Source organism: Zea mays, chromosome 6 (genome assembly GCF_902167145.1).
Source record: "Zea mays cultivar B73 chromosome 6, Zm-B73-REFERENCE-NAM-5.0, whole genome shotgun sequence".
Lineage (NCBI taxonomy): Eukaryota > Viridiplantae > Streptophyta > Magnoliopsida > Poales > Poaceae > Zea > Zea mays.
The window spans coordinates 31,836,852-31,857,412 of record NC_050101.1 but is presented as its reverse complement, the minus strand read 5'-3'; the positions used below and the strand labels follow the sequence as shown (position 1 = coordinate 31,857,412).

General features: G+C 46.7%; 1 pseudogene; it reads left to right on the top strand.

Moving 5' to 3' along the window:
• Window positions 1-5,703: 5,703 nt before the first annotated feature.
• Window positions 5,704-19,014, top strand: LOC109940376 (L10-interacting MYB domain-containing protein-like; annotated as a pseudogene).
• The last annotated feature ends 1,547 nt before the right edge of the window (window positions 19,015-20,561 follow it).

The window sequence follows — 20,561 nt, the reverse complement described above, 5'->3', positions numbered from 1 at the left end:
ATGATTAACTTGAATACCACAGTTTTTCCTTTAGATGATTATTCCCGTTTGCGAGGAATCTCCACAAAATTGGAGTCTCTCGCCCTTACAACAAAGATCACAATGAAAGCATGGAGTAAGGTTGGGATGAGCAACACACACAAGACATAAATCACAGCACACCCACGCACACAAGAGAAGACTTGAGCTCAAATGACAACACAGGGAGTCCTTGACTCGAATAGAGCTCAAATCTCTAACACAATGAAACGAATGCGCGGGAACAAGTCTGGATGCCTTAGAATGCTTAGTGAATGCTTATGTGTCTCCTCCATGCGCCTAGGGGTCCCTTTTATAGCCCCAAGGCAGCTAGGAGCCGTTGGAGGCCAACAAGGAAGGCCAAACTTGCCTTCTGTCGGGTGGTGCACCGGACAGTCCGGTGCACCACCGGACAGTCACTGTAGCTGTCCGGTGCGCGATCTCCTTCCTTTTCTGGCGCACCCGACCGTTGCAGTTTCGAGCCCATTGGCGCATCGGACACTGTCCGGTGCCCCATGCCGACCGTTGGTGCGGGCCACGTGTCACCCACGGATTGCGCGGCCGACCGTTGCGCTAGCGACCGTTGGCTCACCGGATAGTCCGGTGCACCACCGGACAGTCCGATGAAATATAGTCGTACGCCGCCAAACTTTTCCCAAGAGCGGCCTTTTCACCGGAGACTAGCCTGGCGCACCGGACAGTCCGGTGTGCCAAACTGAGCTGAGTTTTGGCTTCACCGAGCCAAGTCTTTTCGATTTCTTTTCTTCCTGTTTCTAGCACTAAAACAAAATATGTTAGTACTTAAAACAATGACTAAGGCTAGAAACGTACCTTGTTACATGATTTGCACTTCTTGCTTGTTTGGCACATAGCTACTCACTTACTATGTGTTGGACACTTAATCACCAAAACATTATAGAAATGGGGCCATTTCCCTTTCAGGTTGCACTCAACCCCTTTCAAGTGATCCAATTATCAACTTGAATACCACAATTTTCTTACTTATTGTTGTTTTCCTGTTTGTGAGGAATATCCACAAGTTGGAGCCTATCACCCTTACAAAGTTGATCACACAAAAGCACAAGAGTAAGGGAGGGAAAGGAACACACGCAAGAATCACAGCAAGCACACGCACACAAGTCAAGACGTGAGCACACAAACACGGCGCAGGGAGTTTACAACTCAAAAGGTGCTCAAATCTCAAACACGATGATCCGATTGCGTGGTTGCGGAGTCTAGGCGTCTTAGAATGTTCAATGGATGCTTGGTGTAGTGCTCCATGCGCCTAGGGGTCCCTTTTATAGCCCCAAGGCAGCTAGGAGCCGTTGGAGTTCCATTTGGAAGGCAATTCTTGCCTTCTGTCGGGTGGCGCACTGGCCTATTCGGTGCACCACCGGACATGAACAGTCCTTGTCTGGTGCCCGATCTCCTTCCTTTTCTAGCGAAGCCGACCATTGCGCCCTCGGTCCCCTTGGCGCACCGGACAGTCCGGTGCGACGAAGTGACCGTTGGCTAGGGCCACGTGTCGCCTGTTGATCGCGCTGCCGACCGTTGGTCACGGGCGTCGTTGGCTCACCGAATAGTCCGGTGCACACCGGACAGTCCGGTGAATTTTAGGCGTGGCGCCCTCGGTGAATTCCCGAGAGCGACGAGTTCATCGTCGAGCATTGAGCGTGGGCGCTCATGGCTCACTGGACACTCCGGTGCACCACCGGATAGTCCGGTGATTTTTAGCCACGTCGCCCTCGCCGATTCTCGAGAGCAGCGACTTTGCTGCTGAACCAGCCTGCACCACCGGATAGTTCAGTGCACCGAAGGCTGTTGCAGGTTTGGCTAGACTGAGCCAAACTTCTCCGCTCCATTTTCATTTGCTTTGATACTGTTTCTAGCACTTAGGGAAATACGTTAGTATCAAAAACAATTCACCAAGGCTAGAAACATACCTTGATTCTTGATTTTAACTTCTTTATCATTTGGCACATATAACCTCAAAACAATATGTATTGGACATCTAATCACCAAAACATTTATAGAAATGGCCCAAGGGCACATTTCCTTTTCAGAACCTTATGCAACTGAGATAAATGACATCTAAGCAAACTAATTAGTTCACATGGTTTGTGATGGACGTCAACCACCAAAATCGATTATAGGAAATAATTAAGCCCATTTCCCTTTCAGTACCAGAGGATGAGGCGCACGAAGGATGTTGTGATGAGTTCGTGAGTGGTCTAGGCCGTCGTCTCCCAGTCAACTTTGGGTTGCTGGATCATTGTCTTCGTATCATATAATTATTTAACTATTTTGTATAGAACTCCTTTATATATTAATGAGGTGGCATTCGTTTCTGTACCCTGAGTCATATGTGTGAGACTTGATCCTAGCACACATTTGATTTGCGCTTGGGTTTGCCCCTTAAATCCGGGTGTGACATGGATGTTGTGTATACATCCCAATCTCACCACCTCAAAGAACAACCTTGGTCCCACACAGGAAAGTGGAGATCTATGTGGGGTTTCAATCTTCGTCGATCATAAAGTACTTAGAACCCTTGATAGGGGATCTATTTATGGCCTGGTTTGCTGATTCTATTTTTGATGAGGAACATTTACCAGCATTAGGGGAGACTTTAAGTACCAAAATGAATGCAGTGAAATAAATTGGAATACTCAAGGTGTTCCAGGTACTGATCCACGTACTACAGAAACTGAACTACATGTTCAAAAGATTATACATTTGCAGAGGCTTGCAAATGAACTGCCAGATGCATTCACTAATTATAAAGGTATCACAAAACCTTTCATTCCTGCTAGCAATGCACCAGAAAGAGTGGAAGTACCGAATAAAACCACTAACTCCCGAAGAGGAGAAGTATGGTGACTAAGTGTTATTATGTTGCTAAGAAGTAAAGAAAACTAGTGAATGCAGGCAGACACCAAGAGGATACACTGTATCCAGTGGATTGTTATGTTCCACGACCTAGCTTGGATGTGCACATTGCCAAAGCTGGGACATCGGAAAACCCTAGACACATCAATTTGGGAAATCCTAATGAGTCTTTAAAGGGAGATGAGATTGTCGTCAACTATGTTGAAACTGGTGAAACCTATGATAGAAAAGCTACCATTGTCGACATATATTTCTCTGAGAAAATTGCTGAGGACCTTCAGAATGATATAGATCCTAAGACCATGGATGAGTTCACAAAGTGCTTGGATTGTATCAAGTGGAAGGATGCAACTGAAGCGGAGTTAGCCTCGCTTTACAAAAGAGAAGTTTTCACGGTTGTAATGCCTACACCACGTGGTATCTTCCCTGTGGGATACAAGTGGGTTTTCATTCGAAAATGAAATGAAAATGGTGAGATAGTGAGATACAAAGCAAGGCTAGTAGCACAAGGGTTTACACAAAGACCTGGTGTTGATTTCAACAAAACTTATTCACCAGTTATGAGTGCAATAACTTTTTGATATTTAATATCATTGGCAGTACAAATCGTTTATCTATGCAGTTGATGGACATAGTGACCACATATCTCTATGGGTCACTGGATTCTGATATATACATGAAAGTTCCAGATGGAATAGATGTACCCGATCCAAAGGCAAAACACAACATGCATTGCATAAAGTTGCAGAAGTCATTGTATGACATAAAACAATCGGGCAGAATGTGGTACAACCGATTGAGTGAATTCCTTCTACGCAAGGGATACAAAAAAATGATGATTGCACGTGTGTCTTCATCAAAAGATCCAAGGTGGGATGTTGTGTCATATTAGTTTATGTTGATGATCTTAACATCATAGTAAATAAACTTGATATGGATGAAGCGCGTCATCATTTGACGACAGAATTTGAGATGAAGGATTTGGGTAAAACCAAATTTTGCTTAGGTCTTCAACTTGAGCATTTACCTTCTTAAATCCTTGTACATCAAAGTACATATACCCAAAAGATATTGGAAAAATTCAATATGAATATGTCTTATCCTTCAAAGACCCATATGGTGGTCAGATCTCTAGACTTAGAGAAAGATCCATTCAGACCAAGTGATGATAAGGAGAAGATATTGGGACCAGAGTTCCCATATTTTAGTGTCGTTGGTGCATTAATGTACCTTGCTAACAATACCCAGCCGGATATTGCTTTTGCAGTAAATTTGCTAGCAAGATATTGTTCTATTCCTACCAAATGCTATTGGGTTGGTATTAAGAATATTTTTCAATATCTAAATGACATAAAGGATTTAGGACTCTTTTACAAAAGGAATGATGATCCTAGTTTAATTGGGTATACTAATGCTGGCTATTTATTTGATCCCCACAATGTTAGATAACAAGATTTGTCTTTTTACAAGGTGGAACTGCCATTTCATGAAAGTCTTCTAAATAGACATTGGTGACTGTGTCCACTAACCATTCTGAAATAATTGCATTTTTGAAGCATCGCGTGAGTGTGTACGGTTTCGTAGAATGGTGAACCATATATTCACAACTTGTGGTATTGGTTCAATTGAATCACCAACTATTATCTATGAGGATAATTCAACTTGTGTTGTTCAGATGGAAACATGTTATATCAAGAGCAACATTAATAAACATATTGCTCCTAAACTGTTTTATCCCCATGAACTTCAGAAAAATGTAGATATAAACATCTTGCAGACAAAGTCTTGTGATAATCTTGCTGATTTATTCACAAAATCTCTACTATACTCCATATTTCAGAAATGTGTTGAGAGAATTGGTATGAGAAGACTTAAAGACTTGCAAGGATCAGGGGGAGTAATTCTCCGTGATGCCTCTTTTGAACCATCATATTACACTCTTTTCTTTTTATGAGTTTTGCCTTGTTGAGGTTTTCTCATCCAAAGTTTTTAACGAGATAATATCAACTAAGCTATATGCTTCATCATTTATTCTTTCCCATGGAGGATTTTAGGAATGTTGATTACAGACATATTTTTTTCTTTTGGAAGTCAATGTGAGTTTTACTCATAATCCAAAAAATGGTATACTCCTTATTTTTCTCACAGGGTTTTAAAGAGAATGATATTTTGGAAGAACAGCTAAAGAATGATCAAATGAAGTTGAAATTGATCAAGGGAGAGTGTTAGAAAAAAGACATGTGATCAATTTTCCAAGAGGTGCGACAATTATTCTGTCAAGGCACTGCCATTTGACTTAGGGCCTGTTTGTTTACCCCCCCAGATTATATATTCTCGATTAAATAATCCTAAGAGGCAAACAAACAGTCCAACTTATTTGCCCAGATTATATAATCTAACCCCTTGGATTATGATAATCCATAAGCAAGTGAGGAGGTGCTTATTTCATATTATTTTTTTCCCACTTCCCCACTACCCTTTCAAGTTTCCTAGAAATTACCCACCATTGCCATTATAATCTACCGAATCCCGCCGCTAGAAGCCTCCGCCGCCTGGCACAGGATCCCGTCGCCTGGCACTCCGACGCGTCCCGCGCGCAGCAGATTCCCGCCCGGCACAGGATCCCGCCGCCAGAAGCCTCCGCGCGGTCGACGGGGACGCGTCCCGCGCCCGGCACAGGATCCCGCCGCTAGAAGCCTCCGCGCCATCGTCGTGGTGATGGATCCTCCGTCGGAACCAGCAGACATTGAATCAGGAGTTGGTGATGTTACGTCACCTGAACGAGGCAGACCAACCATGGTACGTGGTTCCATGACGGCAGGTCGTCGTGGCGCAGGATTTACACTGGTAGGGCGTAGTGCCGGTCGTGGCACTAGTTGTGTGATACGCGGTAGTAGGAGTGCCGGAAGGAGCATTCGTGGTGGCCGAAGTGTTGGTATTGACATCGATTTAAATGCTCAAGGTCGGGAAGATGATGAACCAATTGAAGTTGAAGCTGAAATTACTGCAAATAATTCGATGAGTAATTTTCTAACACATGGCCATTGCTAATTAGTAGACATTTGTAATGTTCATATGTGATATGCTTGTACATATATTTTCGTATAGAAGGAGAAATATGACAAGGCAGATTGGTCATCCATGAATACTAGAACTTTTTGTGAAATATGTGTTGAAGAGGTTGAAGCTGGTAACAGACCAAATGGAACACTAACTACTGCAGCGTATAAAAATATTTGTGCTAAGTATCGACAAAGAACTGGTTTGCTTCACAGCAAAACTCAATTGAAGAATAAGTGGGATTTACTGAAAGGGCTTTACAGTTTTTGGCTTGGTCTAAACAAAGATACATGACTTGGATGGGATTCTAAGCTAGGGACTGTGATTGCAAGTGATGAATACTGGAAGAAAAATACAAAGGTAATAACATATTAGTTAAAGTTATATTGTACTTGTTTTAATTTCTTTCATCTATGATGTAGTACTAAATATTGTAATTGTTATGCAGAGGCATCCTGATTGGAAGAAACTGAAATATGGCTGTCACACCCGGTTTTAGAAGGCAAACCGAATGCGAACCATGTACGTGCCAGGATCAGTTATTCACGTACACAGCAGTTACATAACATGGACATCATCACACAGTGCTCAAAATAGTATTAATAAGGGAAATAGTCGATTACATCATACGTCTGAGACGTCCATATAGTTCTTACAATAAATCAAAGTGCGGAAAAGAAACGTAGATAACGCGGCCTTCACAGGCAGTCGACTGGGGGTTGCCGCTAACCCACACCTAGAACTCGTCGTAGTCTTGGAACTCCTGGAAGTCTCCTTCCACAGCTTCATCTTCGCCTGAGCAGTGGTTGCAATGCTGACAACCTGGGGGGGGGGGGGGTTTGGTGTGTAGAGCAAGGGTGAGTACACATCAACATACTCAGCAAGTATCCTGTTTGGCTGTAGTGGACTAGCTTTATGTGGGGATAAGTCAAGCAGTTGCTTTTAGTTGGTCAGATTATTATTTACTAGTAGAAAGCCAAGTTTTAGCATTAACCCAAGTTATTAACCCGATGTACCCTTTCCAAACGGAAAGAATACCACTTACCAATACCATAATCATAACCAGAACCATCAATCTCATAACCACCTGTACCACAATGTCTCTGATCAAGTACCACTAATCACTGGAGCTCCCTTGGCCGCTCATAACCGCGAGCACGGCTGATATATCAGTTTCATAACACTCTGCAGAGGTTGTGCACTTTACCCACAAGCCGTGATTCCCTCTTGCCTCGGGCCGATCAAACCCTTAAACACTACCAAGGTGAATAGGCAGGGTTTCACTACGTAGCCTTTACAAAGATTCCCCGGGACTGTAGCCACCCGTTAGGTTTCCTAAATGCACCGCACTCCTCCCCAAGGGGCGAACCCAAACTTGGCAGAGCGAGCCGCATACACCGAGCCCCATTGACGGCACGACGGCTAAGTGAACTACATCCCGGATCCTCTAATTATTCAGCTAAGGGCACCCCATTCCACCCTCATGGTTGCACTGTTTTCCCGGGCGGTCATCCATAGAACAGGTCCTTACGGAGAGGCACTCGAGAAACCGCTCGAGTCCCCTTGAAAACCACAAGTATGATCATAAAGAAGAACGGGAAAACAACGTATCATAGATAACCACATCATGTTCATTGATTAGAGTTGAGCAATAGCATAAAGCTAAACAGTAATAATCCAACCCAGATAGGTAAACAAGGACATGGATAACAAAAGCTAGTCAATCCTTAGGCATAAATGTGTAAGCGGGAGGTGAATTAAATAATGAATAGGACAGAGATAGGTCAAAGGACACTTGCCTCCACCAACCGACTGCTGCTCAGGGGCTTCTCCTGCGAATTCCTCGGGCTCTTCGACCGAATCGTTCTCTATGCGAGCGCAAACATACATACATCCATCCACATATTTAATACAAAAGAACAGTACACCATACAAGATAACAAATAAAGCGAATATGCATCAAGTATGACATTCGATATCGCATTTGTTATGGTTAGAAAGAAACAGGAAAGGGTCTCGCAGGGGGTTAAATCTTATGCACTAATGACACAATTGGTTTTTAACAAAATAATTCTGTTATATATATTTATATATACTAATGGAAACCTAATCACTTTTAGTTGATCAACATTGCACAGGGTAAACAATTAACTACGTGAATCAATATCATAACGGAATTTTAAATTAAACTTCCTATTTTCCCATAGCATGAACAGTGATTAGCCTACTTAAAATACAGTAATTATAATCACAGAAAGTAAATAAAATAAAATAAAAAATAAATAAAAAAACAGAGGGGGGTGGCGGTTGAACCGGCCCTAGGGGCGGTTGAACCGGCCCGGGGGCAGGCGGCCGAGCTGGGGCGGCCGAGCGCGGGGGGCGGCCGAGCTGGGGCCGGGGGCGGCTGAGCCGGGGCCGAGGCCGGCTGAACCGGCCCGGGACAGGGGGGCGCGGCCAGGGGGCCAGGCGGCCGGGGCGCGGGCTAGGGGCGGCTGGCGGCCGGGCGGGGCGCGGCTGGGGGCGGCCAGCGGCCGGGCCAGGGCGGCCAGGGGAGCGGCCGGGGCGGGCCAGCGGCGGCCGGGGCCGGCTGGGCGCGGCCGAGGGCCGGCCAGCGGCGGCCAGGGGCCACGGCGGGGCTGGGGCGGCTGCCGGCGCGGCCAGGGGGCGCGCGGGGGTGGGGAGAGAAGAGGGGAGGGAGGAGAGGGAGGAGGGGGAGGGGGCTCACCGGCGGGGATCGACGGCGAGGGGCGGCCGGCGGCAGGGGGCGGCGCGGCGGCCTAGGGTAGGGGGCAGGGGCGGCGGCGGCTTAGGGCAGGGGTAGGGGCGGCGCTAGGGAGAGAATGAGAGAAAATGAGAGGGAGAGGGAGAGGGTTTGGGGAAAAAGGGGAGGTGGGGGGCGGCTTGGGCCAATTGGGCCCAAGGGGGGGGGCGCCAGGGGGCGGCTGGGCCGGCCGGGGTCGGCCCAGGGCGCGGGAGAGAGAGAGAAAGGGGAGAGAGAAAGAGAGAGAAAGAAAGATAAAAGATTTTCCGCTTGTTCTCGAAATCCGATCTTTTAGATGAATGCGATTGCACTTTCAAACAACCAAAAATGCAAGGGCGGCATGGTGCATCAAACAACATAAAGTATTTAGGGTTTTTATACATACGGGAATTCCAAACCGAATCCCGCTAAACTTTGAAAAAGGTCAAGGTTTAGCGAGGGGAAAAAGAAAGAGAAAAGGTAACGCCCGAATTTTGGCGAGTAAAGAAAGAAAAAATTCAACTGCAAAAAATTCGGGGCGTTACAAACCTATCCCCCTTAAAAGAATCTTGCCCTCGAGATTCAGGGCTGGCTAGCAAAGAGCTCTGGGTACTTAGCCACTAGATCATCTTCACGCTCCCAGGTTGCTTCTTCCTCAGAGTGGTGATTCCATCTGACTTTGCACATTCTAATGGTCTTCCTTCGGGTGACTCTATCTGCAACCTCAAGGATCTGAGCTGGCTTCTCAATATAGGTCAAGTCCTCCTGGACTTCAAGACCTTCCACTGGCAACTGCTCTTCTGGCACACGCAAACACTTCTTCAACTGAGACACATGAAAGACATCATGCACAGCAGACAAATTCTCTGGCAGGCTGAGCTGATAAGCCACTTCTCCACGCTTTGAGAGAATTTGATACGGACCAATGTAGCGGGGTGCTAGCTTGCCTTTGACTCCGAATCTTCTGACTCCTCTGATCGGTGACACTTTCAGATAGACAAAGTCTCCGACTTCAAAACTCAGCTCTCTTCTTCTTGTGTCTGCATAGCTTCGCTGCCTCGATTGCGCTATCTTCAGATTCTCTCGAACCATCTTGATGTTCTCTTCGGCTTCAAGCAAAATATCTGGCCCAAACACCTGCTTCTCTCCAGGCTGATCCCATTGCAACGGAGTTCTGCAACTCCTTCCATACAGCGCTTGAAACGGTGACATCTTCAAACTGGCCTGGTAACTGTTGTTATAGGAAAACTCTGCATAAGGCAATCGCTTGTCCCATCCGGACTGATCTTGCAACGCACAGGCTCTCAACATATCTTCAAGAATTTGATTGGTTCTTTCAGTCTGACCATCTGTCTGCGGGTGATAAGCTGAACTGAAATTCAGATGCGTGCCCAAGGCTTCATGCAACTGCTGCCAGAAATGAGAGGTGAACTGCGTTCCTCTGTCTGACACTATCTTCTTTGGCACACCATGAAGACAAACGATCCGAGACATATACAATTCTGCCAATACTGCACTGTTGTAGTTGGTCTTGACAGGTATGAAGTGGGCTGACTTGGTCAAACGGTCCACCACTACCCAAATAGAATCGTAGCCGGCTCGAGTGCGAGGCAATCCGACTATGAAATCCATACCAATTTCATCCCATTTCCACTGAGGGATCTGCAACGGTTGCAACAATCCAGCTGGTCTCTGGTGTTCTGCCTTAATTCTTCGACAACTATCGCACATAGCCACATGCTCTGCGATTTCTCTTTTCATTCCGTACCACCAGAATTTCTTCTTCAGATCCTGATACATCTTCTCACTGCCAGGGTGAATCGAATAAGCTGTCTCATGAGCTTCCTTGAGAATCAACTCCCGAATAGACTGGACATTGGGAACACACAAGCGGTCTTTGAACCATACCACACCTTCTGCATCTTCTCGAAAGTCTTTGCCTCTGCCATCTAGAATCAATCGCCGAATCTCACTGATCTTCTCATCATTTTTCTGCGCTCCTTTGATTTCGCGCTCCAAGGTAGGTTCCAATTCAACTGTGACTCCTCGCGAATTGTTCAGAAATCCGAGACTCAACCTGTCAAACTCCTTGGCCAACTCATAAGGCATCGGACGAGCGACCATCAGATTGACTTGACTCTTTCTGCTCAAAGCATCTGCCACTACGTTCGCTTTTCCTGGATGGTAATGGATCTCCAACTCATAATCTTTGATCAACTCTAACCATCTTCGTTGCCTCATGTTCAACTCCGACTGAGTGAATATGTACTTCAGACTCTTGTGGTCTGTGTAAACATCGCATTTCTGTCCATACAGATAGTGCCTCCATGTCTTCAGTGCGTGAACCACTGCTGCCAACTCTAGATCATGGATTGGGTAGTTCTTCTCATGAACCTTCAGCTGTCGGGACGAGTAAGCCACAACTCTTCCCTCTTGCATCAACACGCATCCCAAACCTGTGTAACAAGCATCACAATACACAGAGAAGGGCTTGTGCACATCAGGCAAGACTAGGACAGGCGCTGTTGTCAACTTCTCTTTCAGCGCTTCAAAGGCCTCTTGGCATTTCTGGGTCCACTTGAACTCAACCTTGTTGCCTAGCAACGCTGTCATTGGTTTCGCAATCTTCGAAAACCCTTCAATGAATCGCCGATAATATCCGGCCATTCCAATGAAGCTCTTGATTCCTCTAGCATCTGTTGGCGCTTTCCAGTTTAGAATGTCTGCCACTTTCTTCGGATCCACAGCCAATCCTTCTTTGTTGATTATGTGACCCAAGAACAGGACTTCACTGATCCAGAACTCACACTTGCTCAACTTTGCATACAACTGGTGCTCTCGCAATCTCTGCAATACCATCCTCAAATGATCTGCATGCTCTTCTTCACTTTGAGAATAAACCAGAATGTCATCAATGAATACCACCACGAACTTATCAAGATAATCCATGAATACACTGTTCATCAAGTTCATAAAGAACGCTGGTGCATTGGTCAAACCAAAAGACATCACTGTGAACTCATATAAACCATACTTGGTAATGAATGCCGTCTTCGGAATGTCCGAAGGTCGGATCCTGAGCTGATGATAACCTGACCTCAGATCGATCTTGGAGAACACACTGGCTCCTCTCAACTGGTCGAACAGATCTTCTATTCTGGGCAAAGGATACTTGTTCTTGATCGTGACTTCATTCAAAGCTCGATAATCGATACACATCCTCTTGGTGCCATCTTTCTTCTCCACAAACAAGACAGGGGCGGCCCAAGGCGAGGTGCTTGGCCGGATGTAACCTTTCTCTGACAGCTCATCAATCTGCTTCTTAAGCTCAACCAACTCTGGTCCAGATATTCTGTAAGCTCTCTTAGAGATAGGGGCGGTTCCAGGAAGAAGCTCTATAGCAAATTCAACTTTCCGCTCTGGTGGCATACCCGGTAAGTCCTTTGGAAACACATCCGGGAACTCAGACACTACCTTGATACTCTCAATTGGGTCTGCTTCACTGCTATCGACAGCCATCTGATAACAACTTCCTTTCTTTGGCTCAGGCAAGACTAACTCGGTCACCACTTCCTCTCCTAGTGGGGACACCAACTTGATGGTCCTTTTATCACAACTGATAACTGCCTGATACTTATCTAGCCAATTCATCCCTAGGATGACATCTATTCCCTGAGTACCCATTACTATAAGGTTGGCGGGAAACGCTATCCCCCTTATTTCCACACTTATATTCAAACAAATGCTATCAGCTCGAATTCTACCACCAGCTGAGTCAATTTGAATAGGGGTTGACATGGTGGTAATTGGAAGATTATGTGCTTCTACCCATGATGCAGTAATGAAAGAATGTGTTGCTCCAGTATCAAATAACACTTCTGCAATATGGGAATCGACTGGGAACATACCTACTGTCATGTCGGGGGTCTCCTGAACTGCTTCAGCCTCCAAGTGGTTCAGTCTTCCATGATTATAGCGCTGCTGAGAGCGGTTGCCTGCTCCAGGCTGAGACACATTCTGCTTTGCTGGGGCATTGGGGCCTGACTGCTGCTGGGCTGCCTTCTTCGGACATTGCATCACCCAATGGCCTTGCTCTCCACAGTGGAAACATGCCCTGTTTCCAACCTGAGCTGGTGCTGCCTGACTGTTCTGCTGATTTGCTGGGGCAGGAAGACGAGGTGTCTGTTGATTCTGCCTCTGAAACTGACCTCCTCCTGACTGATTGCTCTGACGATTCTGGTACTGATGCTGAGGATACTGCCTTTGGAACTGCTGATACTGCTGACGCTGCTGATGCTGCTGAGGTGGACGCTGGTTCTGCCTGAACTGCTGAGGTTGATTGCCTGAGAAACGGGGACGGCTGCTGCTTCCAGGCTGGGGTCCACTGATCTTGCGCTTACGATCTTCCATCTCCTTGCGCTTTCTCTCTGTCATGATTGCTCTGTCAATCAGGTGCTGGAATGTTGGGAAGGTGTGATTCATCAGCTGATACTGCAGAGGGTCAACCAAGCCTCTCAGAAAACGGTATTGTCGCTTGGCGTCGGTGTTGACATCTTCGGGAGCGTAGCGAGACAATTGCAGAAACTTGTCCCGGTACTCACTGACAGACGATGACCCTTGCTTAAGGGCCAGGAACTCCTCCTTCTTCACTGTCATCAGACCTGCAGGCACATGGTACTGACGAAAGCTACCTCTGAATTCTTCCCAGGTGATGGTGTCGGGGTTGGCATGGGTGGCGAGGTAAGACTCCCACCATGACTGGGCTGCTCCTCTCAACAGACGGGGACCATACAGAACTTTCTCCCTGTCATCGCACTGAGCGGTATGCAACTCCCGCTCCACAGTGCGCAGCCAATCTTCAGCGTCCATAGGGTCAGAAGAATGAGCGAACGTTGATGGATGACCTCTCATGAATTCAGCACGCTTGTCTCTGGGCATCTGAGGCATCTGAGGCTGGGGTGGTGCTTGCTGCTGCTGCTGCTGCTGCTGCTGAATGGCGGCCAAAGTCTGACCGATGGCTTGAACTGCCTGAGTCTGCATCAGAAACATCTGCTCAATCGACATCGGGGGCGGGGGTGGCAGCTGCTGCTGCTGGGGCGCCTCATCTTGCTGACCGGCTTGCTCCTGCTGAGCACGCCTTCCTCCTCTGCGCCTGTTCTCTGACATCTGCAGAACGCAACCACACATCAGAACTGATCTGGCAAATCTTGCAGCATAAGAAAAGAGAATAGAATTCCTCAACAGCACTGAACAGATGAGCATCTTCACTGATCTCCAACACAGGCCACACAGCTTCTCAGAAAAAGAGGAAAGTAGAATAAAGGTTTTCCCAACTATATAACTAACTTTATTAACATAATAGGTAAACCAAAATGCAGGGGATACCCACACTCTGGTGACAATCATTACAAAGATCCAAACCAATCATAGTTCATCATGACAAACATAAATGCACAGGATATAGCAAACTACCCTGTCTAACTAAGACTAACTAAGACCGAGACTAACGCTAAGACTGAAGCTTCTACGTATATATTTCGTATTAATTACAAGATCCAACTCTAACGATCTATGGCTCTAGAGTTATCTTGGTCTTGCAGGCGGGATTGCCATAAGACTGGTGTCCACGCTGAGGTGAGCGGTACGGGTGCTGAGTCCCGACGGGAGCGGGGGAACCACCATCCAGATAACGACGTTCCGCGCGCTCAGCCCGCAGCTGGGCGATCTCAGCACGAGCCCTACTCAGCTCATCTAATGCATGGTCCAGCTCCGTGTTTAGCACGGCGGCTAGGTTGACTGTGCTGCTCAACCTAGGATTGCCCTCACCGACAGGTGAGACAATCACGCCTCCTGTGCTGCCAGATGAACGGCGGGGGTAATACTTCAGGTCAAGACCATCAGCTGCCCCACCGAAAACCGAGCAGTAGTGCGAAAGCGCACGCCGTGCAGCATCTTGCATGGCTGCCTCAGCTGAGTCCCGCTCAGAGATAGAATAGTGCTCTGAGCAAGCCTCCGCTCCCTGGAGACTGTTCTCCGGGCAGCGCACCAAGCAAGTTGCCTCCCAGCGATCCGGGTAGACCCCGCGACTATGCTGGTAGACCACACAGCGATACTCGACGGACCAAGTATGCCGGTCAAATGCCCGACGTAGCAGGGTGTCGAGCGCATCGTGGAAGTGACACCCGCGAGCAGCGTCGCGAGTGATGGGTCGAGCAACCCATCCTTCCGGCTCAAGGTTAGCAGAGAAGTCGGTGTCGTGGCTCGAGCTGTCGTCGCCATCTCCGTCGTCTGGGTCTCCTCCAGCAGCTACTCCAGAAGCTGGGGCGCCCAGTGGTGGTGCAGGGGGCGGCTCCAGAGGAAGCACAGGGGAGCAGCTCCTCACAGACTCTATCTCCTGGTGGAGCGAGAAGGAAGAGCTCTGCTGCTCCTGTCGTCGACGTTCTTGCTCCTCACGCAGGCGGTGGTGTAGTCTCTCCAAGTGGCTGGACTGTCCGGCCACGGGACGGCGAAGCGGACGCTCAGCAAGGCGGGAGGGTAAGAAGGGGATGACTGACTTACGTGCAGTGTGTCTAAGTCGAGCCATCTACAAAAGACATCGCAAGCAAAAGGGGTGAGAATAGAATTAATATGACCAGCAAGTAATGAATCATAAATAAATGAAGGATCAGAATAAAACATAATTTTCAGCAAGGTATAATATGTAGTAGAACATAGGTTTGGTCAGTAGGACCAACTTTTGAAGGGATATCAAAGTCAAGGAAGAGACAGAGGTCTATAGTCCTTAGAACGACCATTCTACTCTAGGTTAGCGGTCCTACAGTCAGCACGGCTTTGATACCACTTATGTCACACCCGGTTTTAGAAGGCAAACCGAATGCGAACCATGTACGTGCCAGGATCAGTTATTCACGTACACAGCAGTTACATAACATGGACATCATCACACAGTGCTCAAAATAGTATTAATAAGGGAAATAGTCGATTACATCATACGTCTGAGACGTCCATATAGTTCTTACAATAAATCAAAGTGCGGAAAAGAAACGTAGATAACGCGGCCTTCACAGGCAGCCGAGTGGGGGTTGCCGCTAACCCACACCTAGAACTCGTCGTAGTCTTGGAACTCCTGGAAGTCTCCTTCCACAGCTTCATCTTCGCCTGAGCAGTGGTTGCAATGCTGACAACCTGGGGGGGGGGGGGGGTTTGGTGTGTAGAGCAAGGGTGAGTACACATCAACATACTCAGCAAGTATCCTGTTTGGCTGTAGTGGACTAGCTTTATGTGGGGATAAGTCAAGCAGTTGCTTTTAGTTGGTCAGATTATTATTTACTAGTAGAAAGCCAAGTTTTAGCATTAACCCAAGTTATTAACCCGATGTACCCTTTCCAAACGGAAAGAATACCACTTACCAATACCATAATCATAACCAGAACCATCAATCTCATAACCACCTGTACCACAATGTCTCTGATCAAGTACCACTAATCACTGGAGCTCCCTTGGCCGCTCATAACCGCGAGCACGGCTGATATATCAGTTTCATAACACTCTGCAGAGGTTGTGCACTTTACCCACAAGCCGTGATTCCCTCTTGCCTCGGGCCGATCAAACCCTTAAACACTACCAAGGTGAATAGGCAGGGTTTCACTACGTAGCCTTTACAAAGATTCCCCGGGACTGTAGCCACCCGTTAGGTTTCCTAAATGCACCGCACTCCTCCCCAAGGGGCGAACCCAAACTTGGCAGAGCGAGCCGCATACACCGAGCCCCATTGACGGCACGACGGCTAAGTGAACTACATCCCGGATCCTCTAATTATTCAGCTAAGGGCACCCCATTCCACCCTCATGGTTGCACTGTTTTCCCGGGCGGTCATCCATAGAACAGGTCCTTACGGAGAGGCACTCGAGAAACCGCTCGAGTCCCCTTGAAAACCACAAGTATGATCATAAAGAAGAACGGGAAAACAGCGTATCATAGATAACCACATCATGTTCATTGATTAGAGTTGAGCAATAGCATAAAGCTAAACAGTAATAATCCAACCCAGATAGGTAAACAAGGACATGGATAACAAAAGCTAGTCAATCCTTAGGCATAAATGTGTAAGCGGGAGGTGAATTAAATAATGAATAGGACAGAGATAGGTCAAAGGACACTTGCCTCCACCAACCGACTGCTGCTCAGGGGCTTCTCCTGCGAATTCCTCGGGCTCTTCGACCGAATCGTTCTCTATGCGAGCGCAAACATACATACATCCATCCACATATTTAATACAAAAGAACAGTACACCATACAAGATAACAAATAAAGCGAATATGCATCAAGTATGACATTCGATATCGCATTTGTTATGGTTAGAAAGAAACAGGAAAGGGTCTCGCAGGGGGTTAAATCTTATGCACTAATGACACAATTGGTTTTTAACAAAATAATTCTGTTATATATATTTATATATACTAATGGAAACCTAATCACTTTTAGTTGATCAACATTGCACAGGGTAAACAATTAACTACGTGAATCAATATCATAACGGAATTTTAAATTAAACTTCCTATTTTCCCATAGCATGAACAGTGATTAGCCTACTTAAAATACAGTAATTATAATCACAGAAAGTAAATAAAATAAAATAAAAAATAAATAAAAAAACAGAGGGGGGGGGCGGTTGAACCGGCCCTAGGGGCGGTTGAACCGGCCCGGGGGCAGGCGGCCGAGCTGGGGCGGCCGAGCGCGGGGGGCGGCCGAGCTGGGGCCGGGGGCGGCTGAGCCGGGGCCGAGGCCGGCTGAACCGGCCCGGGACAGGGGGGCGCGGCCAGGGGGCCAGGCGGCCGGGGCGCGGGCTAGGGGCGGCTGGCGGCCGGGCGGGGCGCGGCTGGGGGCGGCCAGCGGCCGGGCCAGGGCGGCCAGGGGAGCGGCCGGGGCGGGCCAGCGGCGGCCGGGGCCGGCTGGGCGCGGCCGAGGGCCGGCCAGCGGCGGCCAGGGGCCACGGCGGGGCTGGGGCGGCTGCCGGCGCGGCCAGGGGGCGCGCGGGGGTGGGGAGAGAAGAGGGGAGGGAGGAGAGGGAGGAGGGGGAGGGGGCTCACCGGCGGGGATCGACGGCGAGGGGCGGCCGGCGGCAGGGGGCGGCGCGGCGGCCTAGGGTAGGGAGCAGGGGCGGCGGCGGCTTAGGGCAGGGGTAGGGGCGGCGCTAGGGAGAGAATGAGAGAAAATGAGAGGGAGAGGGAGAGGGTTTGGGGAAAAAGGGGAGGTGGGGGGGGCGGCTTGGGCCAATTGGGCCCAAGGGGGGGGCGCCAGGGGGCGGCTGGGCCGGCCGGGGTCGGCCCAGGGCGCGGGAGAGAGAGAGAAAGGGGAGAGAGAAAGAGAGAGAAAGAAAGATAAAAGATTTTCCGCTTGTTCTCAAAATCCGATCTTTTAGATGAATGCGATTGCACTTTCAAACAACCAAAAATGCAAGGGCGGCATGGTGCATCAAACAACATAAAGTATTTAGGGTTTTTATACATACGGGAATTCCAAACCGAATCCCGCTAAACTTTGAAAAAGGTCAAGGTTTAGCGAGGGGAAAAAGAAAGAGAAAAGGTAACGCCCGAATTTTGGCGAGTAAAGAAAGAAAAAATTCAACTGCAAAAAATTCGGGGCGTTACAATGGCCCTCCAGAAAATGAAGATTTCATGACACAAATGTTTGAACATATTGCAGTGGATAGATCTACATCATGCGCTCCAGGTAAATTTTATGATGTGGAAAATCATGAGACTGATGTTGATGGTATTGATGGAGTTGATTTTGGCACATTTGAGGCAGACTGTGATGCTCAATATGATGAATTTGCGTCTCCTTTTGCTAGTGGCAGCAAGTCAACTCAGTCGAAGAGAGGCGTCTCAACTCAGTCAAAGAAAAGAGCTAGTCCTACTGTTGTTAATAGCCCACTGAAGCGCTCAAAGAATACCATGGTTAAGGTCATGAATAAGATTCATAATACTTTGGAGATCAATTGCAATATTTCAAACAAAGTAATGCTTGGTGAGTATAGGTATGAATCAATCAAGCAATGCATGGAATGGGCTGTTGAGTGTGGAGCAACTGAAGGATCACTTGAGCATTTCATGGCTACTCAGCTTTTTGTTAAGGCGGAGCACAGGGATGTATTTAAGTCATTCAAAACAAATGAAGGAAGACTTCTATGGTTGAAGAGGCACTGCGCTAAGGATGGCTTATGTTAGGAACATCTATTTATTTTCGTGTGTTAGGACCATCTATTTACTTTCATGTGTGGAACATCTATTTATTGTTTATGTGTGGAACATATATTTATTTTTATGTGTGGCTTCTGGTACTTTCTATTACTTAATTTGCATGAATATTATTTGTAGCTTGATGTAGATGTGAATGAGGATGAGGAGGAGGACGAGGCTTTTGTAGCTGCGCGAGATCGAGGCCAAATGTTGAAAAGAGTTGGATCTATGCTCAATGCATTTGGTACGTATTATGGTGAAACTTTTCTTAACAAGTCAGTGAGAAGAAAACCTAGTTCAACTGGCTATGATTGGGTGATGACAACAATTAGTAATCCAAACGATTGCTATGATATGTTTCGGATGAGTAGACCACTTATTGAAAAGTTGCATGACTAGTTGATTTCATCATATGGACTGAAGACAACTGAAAATATGTGTTCTTTGGAAGCACTTTGTATGTTTTTATGGACTATTGGTGCCCCTCAATCTGTCGTTCAAGTAAAAAATAGATTTCAGAGGTCAAAAGAAACTATTAGTAGAAAGTTCTCAGAAGTGTTGAATTGCATATTTCTCCTATCAAAAGATATTGTGAAGCCAAGAGATCCTCAATTTACTACTGTCCATGAAAGATTACTAGGCGACCGATTTCACCCTCATTTCAATGATTGTATTGGTGCAATTGATGGAACTCATATAAGGGTAGTTGTGCCATCCTCTAAATTGGTTCAACATGTTGGTCGACATGGATATCCCACCCAAAATGTATTGGCCATATGTGATTTCGACATGAGGTTCACTTTTATTGTTGCGGGATGGCCGGGTTCTACACATGATATGAGGGTGTTCAATAATGCTCTAACAAAATATGCCACTATTTTTCCACATCCTCCACCAGGTATCATATTGTTTATTATATAATTTCAATTTATAAATTATTATGGTCTACTCTCATATGTTGGTGTATTTTTAGGTAAATATTATCTTGTTGACTCAGGATACCCTAATCGATCTGGATATCTAGCACCATACAAATGAACAAAATATCATTTACCTGAGTATCGAGCGGGTCCCCGACCTAGCGGAAAAAGGAGACATTTAACTATTTGCATTCATCTGTGCGTAATGTGATTGAACGCTCATTTGGTGTTTTGAAGATGAAGTGGAGAATTCTGTTACACCTACCCAATTATCCTATGGCCAAACAATCCAAAATAATACATGCATGTATGGCTCTTCATAATTTTATTCGTGACAGTTCTTTGGCAGATAAAGAATTTGACCGTTGTGATGAAGATGAAGATTATATGTCAATGCCATCATCTCAGCCTAGTACTAGTCAATTTGGGGATGAAGAAGGTGACATGAATGCCTTCCGTGATAATATTGCTAATGCAATATTTGCCAATGTCAATTGAATTATTTTTTTTCAAATTATTTATGTAATAAATTATGAATACTTAGAAACATTTGTTACATTATTCATCTCATATATGAGTTTCAACCTAGTACAAATATAGAGGGCATTCTTGTCTTCCTCATACAAAAGAATTCTATTAACAACTCAAATAATCTGGGTAAACAAACAGGACTACTCAGATTATATAATCCAG